Source organism: Bos mutus, chromosome 12 (genome assembly GCF_027580195.1).
Source record: "Bos mutus isolate GX-2022 chromosome 12, NWIPB_WYAK_1.1, whole genome shotgun sequence".
Lineage (NCBI taxonomy): Eukaryota > Metazoa > Chordata > Mammalia > Artiodactyla > Bovidae > Bos > Bos mutus.
In genome coordinates, this window is record NC_091628.1 from 36,942,824 (window position 1) to 36,957,821 (window position 14,998).

Consider the following 14,998-nt stretch of genomic DNA (forward strand, 5'->3'; position numbering starts at 1 on the left):
GAGAAGGCGATGACAGAGGATGAGATGGCTGGATGGCATCACTGACTCGATGGACGTGGGTCTGGGTGAACTCTAGGAGTTGGTGATGGACAGGGAGGCCTGGTGTGCTGTGATTCATGGGGTCGCAAAGAGCTGGACACGACTGAGCGACTGATCTGATCTGATATGAAGTGGAAAAAGTCGTGTCTCAAAATTCTATAATGCTGTAAAAAATAAATTATATCATGTTGGCCAGGCTTAGTGAGAGCATGATTGAAAAGCTAAACAGGAGAGTGATTTGACACTGGTGAGATCTTGCTAAGCTATTAGGTCAAAGTTGTGCTGACAGAGAGCTGTACCTGAGAACCCGATAGAACTTTAGCATTGAACTGTGGATTTGGCCATAGAAATTTTCCTAGATCAATCAACTAAAAATATTACATTTAGGTGCATGTAAACATTGCACAAGCATTAGATATATGATATTGATTTCATATATCATTTAATATATGATATTTAATAGTAATGAGTAAGCTTTACAAATTCTATACCTCTCTAAATTTCTTACTATATGGTATGTAACTGAGATATTGAGAAAAGAAACTATTCAGATATAAATCCAGATTTTGAAATGTCTGAAATATATGTATGTGTATATAGGGCCTTTCTGATGGCTGAGCAGGTAAAGAATCCACCTACAATGCAAGAGACACAGGAGATGTTGTTGGTTCGATCCCTGGGTTGGGACGATCCCTTGGAGGAGGAAATTGCAATCCACTCCAGTACTCCTGCCTGGGAAAATCTTATGGACAGAGGAGCCTGGTGGGCTACAATTCATGGGGTTGCAGTGTCGGACACGACTGAGTGACTGAGCATGCATGCACATCAGATAGTATGAGAAATTCAACTGAGTTTTTCTTTTAGAGAATTGTTTTAGCTATTTAAAATAAAAAAAAATTTTTAATATGAATTTATTTTTTTTTTTATTATTTTTTAATTTAATTTTATTTTTAAACTTTACAATATTGTATTGGTTTTGCCATACATCAACATGAATTCACCACCGGTATGCACGTGTTCCCCATCCTGAACCCCCTCCCTCCTCCCTCCCCATACCATCTCTCTGGGTCAAATCAGTGCACCAGCCCCAAGCATCCAGTATCATGTTTTAGCTATTTTAAGTTCTTTACAAATGAGAGTGAAGTTGTGCAGTGATTAGAACTCGTACATACTGCTGATGAGAGTTTAAAATGGTACAACCACTTTGTAAAGTTGAAGTGTTTCATCTAGTTATACATACACATATGAGACAGTCATTCTATTCATATAGACGATTGAAGAAAAATGAAAGCATATGCTGACAAAAAAAACCTTGTTTGTAAACGTGGATTAGTTTAATATATGTGTGTGTGCTCAGTTGTGTCTGATTCTTTGCGACCCTATGGGCTGTAGTCCTAAATTCCTCTGTCCATGGGATTCTCCAGGCAAGAATGGGTTTCCATTTCCTCCTCCACAAGATCTGCCCAACCCAGGGGTTGAACTCACATCTCTGGCATCTCTTGCATTGGCAGGCGGATTCTTTATCTGTGAGTCACCTTATAAACAATAGGAAAAAAAAAAAACAATTGACTATCCACAAGTTGATGAATAAATTAGATGTAGTGTATACATACAAAGGAATGTTATTTAATGTTAAAAATGTAACAAATTAATATCAAGAACAATGTGTTAAGTGATTTTATTTATATAATATTCTGGAAAAGGCAAAATTATAAGGACAAAAAATTTTGCTTAGAAGTGAGAATAAGAGGAAATATAAAAATTGGCAAGGAAGAACTGTTTATTGTGGTGATGTTTACATGATTGATGTTTGTGTCAAAAATTTATAAACCTGATCAAAAAGGGTAATTTATGATATGCAGATTTAAGCTTAATTAACTTTAAAAAACAAGTGGTTAAAGTCCATTAGACAGGGTCATTTTTCCACTTAACTCTATTTGTGAACTTGACATGCAGTGTGGTAAGTTTTGAGGCAATAGTGGCAAACCAATTAGACAAAAATTTTGGCTTTTATGAAACTCACATTCTAATGAAGAAAAGCCTAATAAATATATAAATCAGTTAAGTATATACTATTTTACATGGTGATAAAGACTACAAAATAAAGTAAAATTATCAAAATGCAATGAACTACAATGCAATTATAAAAATCATTAACTTTTTGGTAGCAACTTTCAGATTTTCTATGTATAATATTGTGTCTCCTGCAAACAGTGACAGTTTCTCTTCTTCTTTTCCAGTTTGGATTCCTTTTATTTCATTTCCCTTGGACTGCCATAGCTACAGCTTCTAAAACTATGTTAAATAAAAGTGGCAAGAGTGAACATCCTTGTCTTGTTCCTGATCTTGGAGGAAATGCTTTTAGCTTTTCACAGTTGAGTATGATGTTTTCTGTAGGTCTGTCATATATGGTCCTTATTATGTTGAGGTTTGTTTCCTCTATGCTCACTTTCTGGGGAACTTTTTTCTTAAATAGGTGCTGAATTTTTTGTTCTTTTTGAGAACTTCTTGAAGAAAGAAAGTAAATGTGTTGCTCAGTCATGTCCAACTCTTTGTGACCCCATGGACTATAACCTGTTAGAATCCTCTGTCCATGAAATTCTCCAGGCAAGAATACTGAAGTGGGTTGCTATTCCCTTCTCCAGGGGATATTCCTGTCTCAGGGACTGAATTGGAATCTCCTGCATTGCAATAAGAGTATTTACCATCTGAGTCACATGATATAATTAGATACTCTAAATTACTGCAGTGTAAGTCCACATACCACCTCAGTTATATGATGTGCCTATTGATTTCACTTGTAAATATTATATGTATATATTTGTAAGTATACATACAATTTATGGAGTCAAATACATTTACTTTTTTCTTTATCAATGCAAAGAAATAGAGGAAAACAACAGAATGGGAAAGACTAGGGATCTCTTCAAGAAAATCAGAGATACCAAAGGAACATTTCACGCAAAGATGAGCTCGATAAAGGACAGAAATGGTATGGACCTAAGAGAAGCAGAAGATATTAAGAAGAGATGGCAAGAATACACAGAAGAACTGTACAAAAAAGATCTTCACGACCCAGATAATCACAATGGTGTGATCACTGACCTAGAGCCAGACATCCTGGAATGTGAAGTCAAGTGGGCCTTAGAAAGCATCACTACGAACAAAGGTAGTGGAGGTGATGGAATTCCAGTTGAACTATTCCAAATCCTGAAAGATGGTGCTGTGAAAGTGCTTCACTCAATATGCCAGCAAATTTGGAAAACTCAGCAGTGGCCACAGGACTGGAAAAGGTCAGTTTTCATTCCAATCCCAAAGAAAAGCAATGCCAAAGAATGCTCAAACTACCCCCACAATTGCACTCATCTCACACGCTAGTAAATTAATGCTCAAAATTCTCCAAGCCAGGCTTCAGCAATATGTGAACCGTGAACTTCCAGACGTTCAGGCTGGTTTTAGAAAAGGCAGAGGAAACAGAGATCAAATTGCCAACATCCCCTGGATCATAGAAAAAGCAAGATAGTTCCAGAAAAACATCTATTTCTGCTTTATTGACTATGCCAAAGCCTTTGACTGTGTGGATCACAATAAACTGTGGAAAATTCTTCAAGAGATGGGAATACCAGACCACCCGATCTGCCTCTTGAGAAATTTGTATGCAGGCCAGGAAGCAACAGTTAGAACTGGACATGGAACAACAGACTGGTTCCAAATAGGAAAAGGAGTTCGTCAAGGCTGTATATTGTCACCCTGCTTATTTAACTTATATGCAGAGTACATCATGAGAAACGCTGGACTGGAAGAAACACAAGCTGGAATCAAGATTGCCAGGAGAAATATCAATAACCTCAGATATGCAGATGACACCACCCTTATGGCAGAAAGTGAAGAGGAAATCAAAAGCCTCTTGATGAAAGTGAAAGTGGAGAGTGAAAAAGTTGGCTTAAAGTTCAACATTCAGAAAACGAAGATCATGGCACCTGGTCCCATCATTTCATGGGAAATAGATGGGGAAACAGTGGAAACAGTGTCAGACTTTATTTTTCTGGGCTCCAAAATCACTACAGTTGGTGACTGCAGAGCCATGAAATTAAAAGACGCTTACTCCTTGGAAGGAAGGTCATGACCAACCTAGATAGCATATTCAAAAGCAGAGACATTACTTTGCCAACAAAGGTTCGTCTAGTCAAGGCTATGGTTTTTCCTGTGGTCATGTATGGATGTGAGAGTTGGACTGTGAAGAAGGCTGAGCGCTGAAGAATTGATGCTTTTGAACTGTGGTGTTGGAGAAGACTCTTGAGAGTCCCTTGGACTGCAAGTAGATCCAACCAGTCCATTCTGAAGGAGATCAGCCCTGGGATTTCTTTGGAGGGAATGATGCTCAAGCTGAAACTCCAGTACTTTGGCCACCTCATGCGAAGAGTTGACTCATTGGAAAAGTCTCTGATGCTGGGAGGGATTGAGGCAGGAGGAGAAGGGGATGACAGGATGAGATGGCTGGATGGCAACACTGACTCGATGGACGTGAGTCTGGGTGAACTCCGGCAGTTGGTGATGGACAGGGAGGCCTGGCGTGCTGCGATTCATGGGGTCGCAAAGAGTCGGACACGACTGAGCGACTGATCTGATCTCTGATATTCCCAAAACTTTCTGAAGTCCTTAAATATTTTCTTGCAAGACTTTTTAAAATATTTTTTATTCATTATTTTACCCACTTCTATATAATTGGTGCATTCTATGAGTTAAGTATCCAATTTTTGTGTATAAATTTAGTACAAATAATATGTAATTATATTTAATGAACAATTCCTTTTCATTAAAAAAAAAAATTTGCCATGGATTTCTTACATTTATTTACCTTCAAGATTTGTCCCCTCTGCTGGCTCAGATGGTAAAGCGTCTGCCTACAATGCAGGAGACCCAGGTTCGATCCCTGGGTTGGGAAGATCCTCTGGAGAAGGAAATGGCAACCCACTTCAGTACTCTTGCCTGGAAAATCCCATGAATGGAGGAGTGTGGTAGGCTACAGTCCATGAGGTTGCAAGGAGTCAGACAGGACTGAACGACTTCACTTTCACTTTTCATTTTCTTAATTTAAATCCTCCCTACTCTGAAAATTTCCCAACCCCCACCTCCTCCAAATCAACTCTGGGTCAAGGAATTTTATACAAGTGAATCTTCTGAGAAGTCAAGAAACAAAGTGGAAAAAATAGAGAGAGAGACAAGGGAGAAAAACCAACAAATTTTATATAAATAGATAATTTACCACCGTGGGCCACTGGGGCAAGATCTCCCTGGGGACCATGTTGATCTTGTCTCATAAATATCTCACCTGAAACTGGGGAGGCTAAGGTATTATCCAAAGAATCTCAGAGCACTGAGGAAAATGTCTACATTGAGGCGATGAGAGACACATGCTTGTGGTGGGAAACTGTGCTTGTGACTACTGGGTAGAGAAATTAAAAGAGCCTTCCTTCTATGGCACCTTTTAGCAATACGTAATTGGGTTTTTCAGTGAATATTAATATTTTCTGAACATCTTCACTTTTTATTAAGCTTCCCACAACCATCAAATAAACACAGCTCTGTAAAATGAAGAAATAGATACCCAGTGAATGTATATATTTTAGTAAAAGGATGTAGACTCTAATTGCTAAGATACTATTAAGACTAATATTTTTATGCCTAGTATTTCATGCTAACTTGATTATTACAGGAAATCTAAGGAAAGCAGGAAAGATATGTATCAAGAATATGAATCCTCATACTACTCATTTCCTCTTTTACTTGGACTCAATATTCCTCTTTCCCATGGTCACAAACTCAATCTGTGCCCACCTGAAATTAGAGAATAATATCTATAGTTTTCTAATATCTTCAATAATCTCTCTGAAAATTGGCTTCATTTTGTCTTAGACATAAATTGAATATTCATTATGGAAATTATTTCCTCTTTAATTCGTCAAAATAAAGGTTATTTGTTTTTCTTTACCCCCTGGCATGTACTTCAGATATTTTTGTTCCCTTCTGTTACTATTTATATTATGTTCTCTTTCATTCTATCAGTTCAGTTTAGTTGCTCAGTCATGTTCGACTCTTTGTGATGCCATGGACTATAGCACACCAGGCTTCCCTATCCATCACCAACTCCCAGAGCTTGCTCAAACTCCTGTCCTCGATTCGGTGATGTCATCCAACCATCTCATTATCTGTCCTTCCCTTCTCCTCCCACCTTCAACCTTTCCCGGCATCAGGCTCTTTTTCAAGGAGTCAGTTCTTCGCATCAGGTGGCCAAAGGATTGGAGTTTCAGCTTCAGCATCAATCCTTCCAATAAATATTGAGGACTGATTTCCTTTAGGATGGACTGGTTTGATCTTGCAGTCAAAGGGACTCTCTAGAATCTTTTCCAATACCACTATTCAAAAGCATCAATTCTTTGGTGCTCAGTTCTCTTTAATGTCCAACTCTCACATCCATATAGAAAGTGAAAGTGAAGTCGCTCAGTCGTGTCCACCTCTTTGCAACCCCATGGACTGTAGCCTACCAGGTTCCTCCATCCATGGGATTTTCCAGGCAAGAATACTGGAGTGGGTTGCCATTTCCTTCTCCAGGAGATCTTCCCTACCCAGGGATTGAACCTGGATCTCCCGCATTGTAGGTAGATGCTTTACAGCCTGAACCACCAGGGAAGCCACCTCCATGCATATATGACTACTGGAAAAACCATAGCTTTGACTAGATGGACCTTTGTTGATGAAGTAATGTCTCTGCTTTTTAATATACTGTCTAGGTTGGTCATAGCTTTTCTTCCAAGGAGCAAACGTTTTTTAATTTCATGGCTGCAGTCACCATATGCAGTGATTTTGGAACCCAAGAAAATAAAAAAGTCTGTCACTGTTTCCATTGTTTCACCATCTATTTTCTATGAAGTGATGGGACCAGATGCCATGATACTAGTTTTTTGAACTAAGAATATTTCATTCTATTCCCCTTTCTAAAACATTTTTATTCAACTTCTTTCACAAATATAAATATCTTGGTTTTGGGGAGATTCAAGATGAGTGAAGGTGATTTTTCTCAACTCTCTTATCCTACATTTAATGCAATACCTCTGACCCTCAATGAAGAGTCTTGGGGACAAACTGGTAGATATGTAATTATTCACACTGGAGGTAAGCTTCATTGGCACTCTACTCTGTTATATCAGGTTACACATGGCTGTTAATAAGATGTTTAGTTAGCAACTGGTTTCTCCTTAGCCTCATTGTTGTCAGATTTTTTTATTCATGCATTATTTCATCAAAGGGTAGAAGAATTGTGGGTCTCTTATCTCCTAGAGAAGAGAGCTTCCCTGGTGGCTCAGATGGTAAAGTGTGTGCCTACAATACGGGAGACCTGGGTTCAGTTCCTGGGTTGGGAAGATCTCATGGAGAAGGAAATGGCAACCCACTCCAGTATTCTTGCCTGGAAAATCCCATGGATGGAGGAACCTGGTAGGCTACAGTCCATGGGGTTGCAAAGAGTCGGACACGACTGAACGACTTCACTTTTTTTCTTTCCTTCCTAGAAGAGCTTCATCCTGGTTTAAAATTTAGCTCAGTCTTTTGGACTCTGTGGGAGAGGGAGAGGGTGGGATGATTTGGGAGAATAGCATTGAAGTATGTATAATATCATATATGAAACGAGTTGCCAGTCCAGGTTCGATGCACAATACTGGATGCTTGGGGCTGGTGCACTGGGACGACCCAGAGGGATGGTATGGGGAGGGAGGAGGGAGGAGGGTTCAGGATGCGGAACACATGTATACCTGTGGCAGATTCATTTTGATATATGGCAAAACCAATACAATATTGTGAAGTTAAATAAAATAAAAAAAATTAGTTCATTTACATTTCTCTTAATCTTCAGATCACTGATTCTTTTTGTAAATTTATAATTTTGCAAATGGCCCAAATTGTTTGAATTCATAGATTTGGAGTAAAAATTTCTTCAAATGTTGCCAACTAAAGCTTGCCACCAAGCTCTACGGATTTAATCATCAGCCACCGCAGTACATGAACTTCTACACACCCTGAAAAGAGTTCAGGGCAGAGATCAAGAAGGAGGCATTCTGTGCTCTGGGGAAAAAAAATGGCATTGCAGGCCTTCAGATAGGCATTTTTGGAACAAAATTTTATGAACTCATATTTTTGCACCTTCTTTTACTTAGGAAATGAATAAAATCATTAATTGAGATAGCTACTCCTCATGATTAGAATTTACTGAGATATGTGCTTCATTAGAGGCACCGCTTCTTCAAAATAGCATATATGCTGACCCCCCCTTTTCCCTCTTTGAAGTAGTTCTTCAGAGCTGTGTGACAGACTATCTCCCAGGCTATAGACCTCAGTGAATCCTTAAATAAAACTGAAACTACAGCTATCATGTTGTACATTTTAATTTTAGTTGACAGCTTCTATGTTCTAACCAGAAGTTAGAGTTTCCATTTTTTGACTTTTTAACCTTTATTTCTCTTAGTCTTATTTTATCTTTTAACATCTTCAATTACTCCAACTCTTGCAAAATCTTTATTTCAACCACACTTATTTCTGAAAATAATATCTTTCCTTACAATTTAATTGATTTATCACATCCATTCTGATAATTATTTCAATTCATTAGAAACTTCTGTTCCTTGTCATGAATGTTAGGGAAATAAAATAGAAGTCTTTTTCAGGTTTCAGAGACAAAAGAGCAGAGCAGGCCTCTGACCTGGCTTCTAACTTGCCTGGACACTGCCCTGACTGGGAGTGACTGCCTGCTGTGAGTGCAAGACTTGGAACATGACAGATAAGATAGGGAAATAATATTGAAATTGTTGAGCCTCTGGAGGGGGCCTGGCCAACCAAGCCCCAGACTTAACAATATTCCAAGTTTTACAAGACAAAACAAATGATATTAACATGAAACCTGGCTTGCAATTTGGTCACAGATTGATGATGCTATCAGTTTGCATTGTCCTTGGGTTATAAGTGGGAACCCCAAACTGCAATCTTTGAAATCTCACCCACAGAGAGAACACACTGCCATGGAACCTTTTCCCAGCTGGGACTCCAGATGTGCTATGACTTGGGACTTCCCAGTGCTGTTTAAGTCTGGATGTTGGTCAAAACCAAATTTGGTGATGTATTCTCTGTGCTTTCTCTTTCTTTTTTCTTTTAATGTTAGTATATTGAAAGATCTACAATTCTCTAATAAATATTTGTATTATTTGTTTGTATATAATGTTTGGCTTATTTTGTTAACAAATCCTTTGAAACTGAGATGAAAGTGAAAACTTTGGCAAAACAGTGAGATATTAAAAAAAAGAAAATGTATTTGCCTCTGGACCTAGTCCTGGCACAGAGCTCTTAAAAACCCTGTAGTTTCAAAAGTGGTAAAAGCATTAGGGGTATCATTTGTACTAATGAGGTGACCCTTAGTGGGCTCCTCGATGGGGACTGGTCACTAGAAAGACCAAGCCATAATTTAAATTTTGGAATTTTTAGCCCCTCTATACTTCTCTAGTAGTTGATCATTCCTACTGTGAGGAAGCCTCTATAAAAACTCCAATAGTATGGGGTTTGGAGAGGCTTCATTTTGGTAAAAGCATCCACACCAGGATGGTGATGCTCCCCCACTCTGCAGGGACTGAAGTGCCGGGGTCCAGCCCTGGCTGATCCAGGGTATTCGAAGGAGAGACGGCATCAGCGACCTATTTATTTAAATAGTCATCAAAGATATAAAGAGTAATAGAATGAGGATAGCTCAGTGAGGAAATTCAGTGGAGAAAAGAGGCTGAAATAAGGATAGCTCAGTGAGGAAATTCAGTGGAGAAAAGAGGCTGAATAATTCAGCCAGAAGGTGAGAGAAAGAACGACATGGGGAGACCAAGTTTCGGTGAACAAGGCCCGCACTTTATTTTCCAAAATAGTTTTTATACCTTAAGTTATGCATAGAGGATAATGGGAGAAGGGGTAGAGTCATGCAATAAGCCAGGCTTTCTTCCTGCAAACTTATCACATGCAAAAGTTTAGGTGATTTGCATCATTTTCTGGCCCAGAGGCCTGTTAACATTTTAAGACCCTTTCTTCAGAAAACTTATTTTTCTCTAAAGGTGATTAGTCAGGCGCCACCCTCCAAAAGCACTAAAGTTGCATTCCTATAGGGCAAAGGTGTGGTGGGCTGTAACAAGAAAAAGAATTAACTCAAGGGTCCAAGGTTACAAACATTAAAGCTACTACTTACACCAATTATATTAATCAATACACTGCCAGGGACACAGTAGGTAAGGGATATGGAGACTTAGCAGCAAACATTGGCCCAACAAGTGAAAAACCCTTCACCAATACAATTTCTAATCAATCTTTTAACTGGTCAAAGGAATCTGTATTTAGACAGTTTAGAACATCTCATGCCTCTCACAGTTGGGAGGCTCTGAACTATCACATGTGGCCGGAAAAACCTATTCAGGCAGGCTAGAGGACTTCCAAAGGAGTTTGTAGGTTGAAACACTGTCACACCCAGGAATTATTAACTGGAGCTGTAAGTTAACTCTTTTTTCAGAGAGAGGTAGTGGGGGACAGCTCCCCGTAAAGTCAGAGGTGTAGGTGAGAGCACAAAGCAAAAAGTAGGCAGACTCTGGTTTTGGGGGTAGATGTTCGAGAATTTCCAGGGGGACTCCTGAGGCTCGATCCTGCCTTTGCGTATGCTGAGCCTCCTTCCTCATGACCTTTGCCACGGGAGGAGTTCCTAGGGCTGGCTCCTGGCAGTGATAGACTTCCAGTTGAGCTATTCCAGATCCTGAAAGATGATGCTGTGAAAGTGCTGCACTCAATATGCAATATGCCGGGAGATGGCTCCTGGCACTGAAGAGCTCAGGAACCTCCCAGACCTCTGTTTATTTATCTTTTCATGAGGCTGCCCATCTGTATTCTTTACCAAATCCTTTAATAAACAGTAAACATAAGTACATAAGTATGTTTCCCTAGATTCCATGAGCTCCTCTAGCATATTAGTTGAATGTGAGGAGGGGTCCTGGGAACCTCCAGGCCCTATCTAGTCAAGTAAAACAGCAGTTTTAGGCAACCTTGAGACTTAGTACTTGTGATTGGCATTGAAGTGGACAGTCTTGTGGGACTAATTTCTTAACCTGTTTAATCTGACACTACAGGAAGTCATTTTCAGAATTAAGGTAAATTATACAACAGTCCATTCTGAAGGAGATCAGCCCTGGGATTTCTTTGGAGGGAATGATGCTAAAGCTGAAACTCCAGTACTTTGGCCACCTCATGTGAAGAGTTGACTCATTGGAAAAGACTCTGATGCTGGGAGGGATTGGGGGCAGGAGGAGAAGGGGACGACAGAGGATGAGATGGCTGGATGGCATCAGTGACTTGATGGACGTGAGTCTGGGTGAACTCCGGCAGTTGGTGATGGACAGGGAGGCCTGGCGTGCTGTGATTCATGGGGTCGCAAAGAGTCGGACACGACTGAGCGACTGATCTGATCTGATCTGATACAATATCCAGCTTGTGTTTCAGAGAATTTAGCTTGTGTTTCAGAGAATTTTTTGGTAGGGAAAAACTCATGCATTTGGTGACAGAAGCATCAGAAATAAAGTGTTCTGTGTGAAAATCAAGGTGACACACAGGAGGAAGGATTTTCATTTTTCTTAATATACGTGCCTCTATTACATTTTTAGTAATCCATGCTCTCTTTCATGTTCTCACTTATAGCCTTATGCTGATTACATATCATGGTCTTCCATTTTATCATTTTATTCATTTATTGTCATCACAAGCATTTAAACTCCTTCTCTCCTTCATTTTACTGATTTTCATAATACATATTTTGAAGTACTGTAGAAAAATAACAACTGAATTTAACTAAAAATCTCAAATTTGAGTTTAAAACAATGCAAAATTATTCCATTTTCATCACTTTAGCTGATTATCTCTATGTTAACAACTCTGGTTATAATTTGTCTTCACTTTACATCATCGTTCAGATGACTTCTGGGATTTTACACATTTCATTTCTCCTTGGTTCTGTGATTCTCTTGTTTTTTGAAAATCTCTTGATACTCCACTAAAAGTGTGTAATTATTTTTTTCCTTCTCAGTTTTTGTTAGCTACTCTCAGCTCCCCTTAGCCTTCAAATATTTTTTACTCATTACATGAGCCCTGGATTGTCCTTCCTTCTCAATCAATGGATTTTTTTCTATATTATTTTTTTTGAAGTGGCATGGTTGTACATACCATTCATGTATGTGATTTCTAAACTTTTCTCCTTTCACACAACACATGTAAGTGGTTTCTAAACTTAGATCTTATCCTCTCATCTTTCAACTGAAGTAGAGAATCATGTATCCACCATCTGAGAATTTAATTGGGATACCTAAACATTGTTACCCTACTTATTTAGTGTATATGCAGAGTTCAGTTCAGTTCAGTTCAGTCGCTCAGTCATGTCCGACTCTTTGCAACCCCATGAATCACAGCATGCCAGGCCTCCCTGTCCATCACCAACTCCCAGAGTTCACTCCGACTCACGTCCATTGAGTCAGTGATGCCATCCAGCCATCTCATCCTCTGTCGTCCCCTTCTCCTCCTGCCCCCAATCCCTGCCAGCATCAGAGTCTTTTCCAATGAGTCAACTCTTCGCATGCGGTGGCCAAAGTACTGGAATTTCAGCTTTAGCATAATTCCTTCCAAAGGAATCCCAGGGCTGATCTCCTTCAGAATGGACTGGTTGGATCTCCTTGCAGTCCAAAGGACTCTCAAGAGTCTTCTCCAACACCACAGTTCAAAAGCATTAATTCTTTGACGCTGAGCCTTCTTCACAGTCTAACTCTCACATCCATACATGACCACAGGAAAAACCATAGCCTTGACTAGATGGACCTTTGTTGGCAAAGTAATGTCTCTGCTTTTGAATATGCTATCTAGGTTGGACATATGCAGAGTACATCAAGCCAAATACTGGACTAGATGAATCACAAGCTGGAATGAAAATTGCCTGGAGAAATATCAACAACCTCAGATATGCAGATGATACCATGCTAAAGGTGCAAAGTGAAGAGGAACTAAAGAGCTTCTAGATGAGGGTGAAAAAGGAGAGTGAAAAACTGATTTGAAACTCAAAATTAAAAAAAAAACAAAACCTAAGGTCATGACATCTAGTCCCATCACTTCATGCCAAAGAGCAGGGGAACAAACTGGATTTTATTTTCTTGAGCTCCAAAATCACTGAAGACAGTGACTGCAACCGTAAAATTAAAAGACACTTGCTCTTCAGAAGAAAAGCTATGACAAACCTAGACATCATATTAAAAAGCAGAGGCATCACTTTGCCAAAAGGGTTGTATATAGTCAAAGCTATGGTTTTTCCAGTAGTCAAGTATAGATGTGACAGTTGGATCATAAAGAAGGCTGAGTGATGAAAAATTAATGCTTTCAAATCATGGTGTTGGAAAGACTCTTGAGAGTTCCCTGGACTGCAAAGAGATCAAACCAGTCAATCTTAAAGGAAATCAACCTTGAATATTCATTGAAAGGATGATGGTGAGGCTCCAATACTTTGGCCACATTATGAGAAGAGCCAACTCATTAGAAAAGACCCTTGTACTGTGAAAGATTGAAGGCATGAGGAGAAGAGGGTAGCAGTGGATGAAATACTTAGATAACATCACATACTCAATGTACAAGAATTTGATCAAACTTTGGGAGATAGTGGAGGACAGGGGAGCCTGGTGTACTGCAGTCCATGGGGTCACAAAGAGTCAGACAAAACTGAATAGACACACACTATAGAAAGCTCAATTTTTAGATCTGGAAATGCTCCAGGTCAATACAGAATTATTCATCAAAGTAACTATAAGTGTTAGAGGTAAGAGGTAAGTTTCTCTACACTGAGTAACAGAAGACATTTATTTTTTCAAGAATGGTTCCTACTTCTTCTGTGTATGCTTGATTGGCTATCAGTTTATAATATGTAGAATTACATTGTAACACCAAGACAGAACAACAACAAACAAGCAAACAAACATTTAAGTCTAATGAATCAGGAATAGAAACAAGAATGGTAATTATGAACCAAGGCAGCTAAACTCTCAGGACTTCTACAAGGAGTCAAGATCTTGCCTCTTTCTCTGCTTTTCAAGATAAACAGCTAACTTGTCCTGTGTAATTTTTTATGCACATGTGACCCACTGTGTTCAGTCAGTCAGTCAGTCAGTCATTTCAGTCACTCAGTTGTGTCCGACTCTTTGCGACCCCATGAATCACAGCACGCCAGGCCTCCCTGTCCATCACCAACACCCGGAGTTCACTCAGACTCACGTCCATTGAGTCAGTGATGCCATCCAGCCATCTCATCCTCTGTCATCGCCTTCTCCTCCTGTCCCCAATCCCTCCCAGCATCAGAGTCTTTTCCAATGAGTCAACTCTTCGCATGCGGTGGCCAAAGTACTGGAGTTTCAGCTTTAGCATCATTCCTTCCAAAGGAATCCCAGGGCTGATCTCCTTCAGAATGGACTGGTTGGATCTCCTTGTAGTCCAAGGGACTCTCAAGAGTCTTCTCTAACGCCACAGTTCAAAAGCATCAATTCTTTGGCGCTCAGCTTTCTTCACAGTCCAACTCTCACATCCATACATGACTACTGGAAAAGTCATAGCCTTGACTAGACGGACCTTTGTTGGCAAAATAATGTCTCTGCTTTTCAATATGCTATCTAGATTGGTCATAACTTTTCTTCCAAGGAGTAAGCATCTTTTAATTTCATGGCTGCAGTCACCATCTGCAGTGATTTTGGAGCCCAGAAAAATAAAGTCTGACACTGTTTCCACTGTTTCCCCATCTATTTCCCATGAAATGATGGGACCAGGTGCCATGATCTTCATTTTCTGAATGTTGAGTTTTAAGCCAAATTTTTCACTC

The 14,998-nt window shown here is 39.5% G+C and overlaps 1 non-coding gene across 1 annotated transcript; it reads left to right on the top strand.

The window, feature by feature from the left end:
- The first annotated feature begins 4,909 nt into the window (after window positions 1–4,909).
- TRNAC-ACA (transfer RNA cysteine (anticodon ACA)) lies at window positions 4,910–4,984 on the top strand. The gene has a single exon. It is a non-coding gene; the product is annotated as a tRNA-Cys (tRNA).
- Window positions 4,985–14,998: the final 10,014 nt, after the last annotated feature.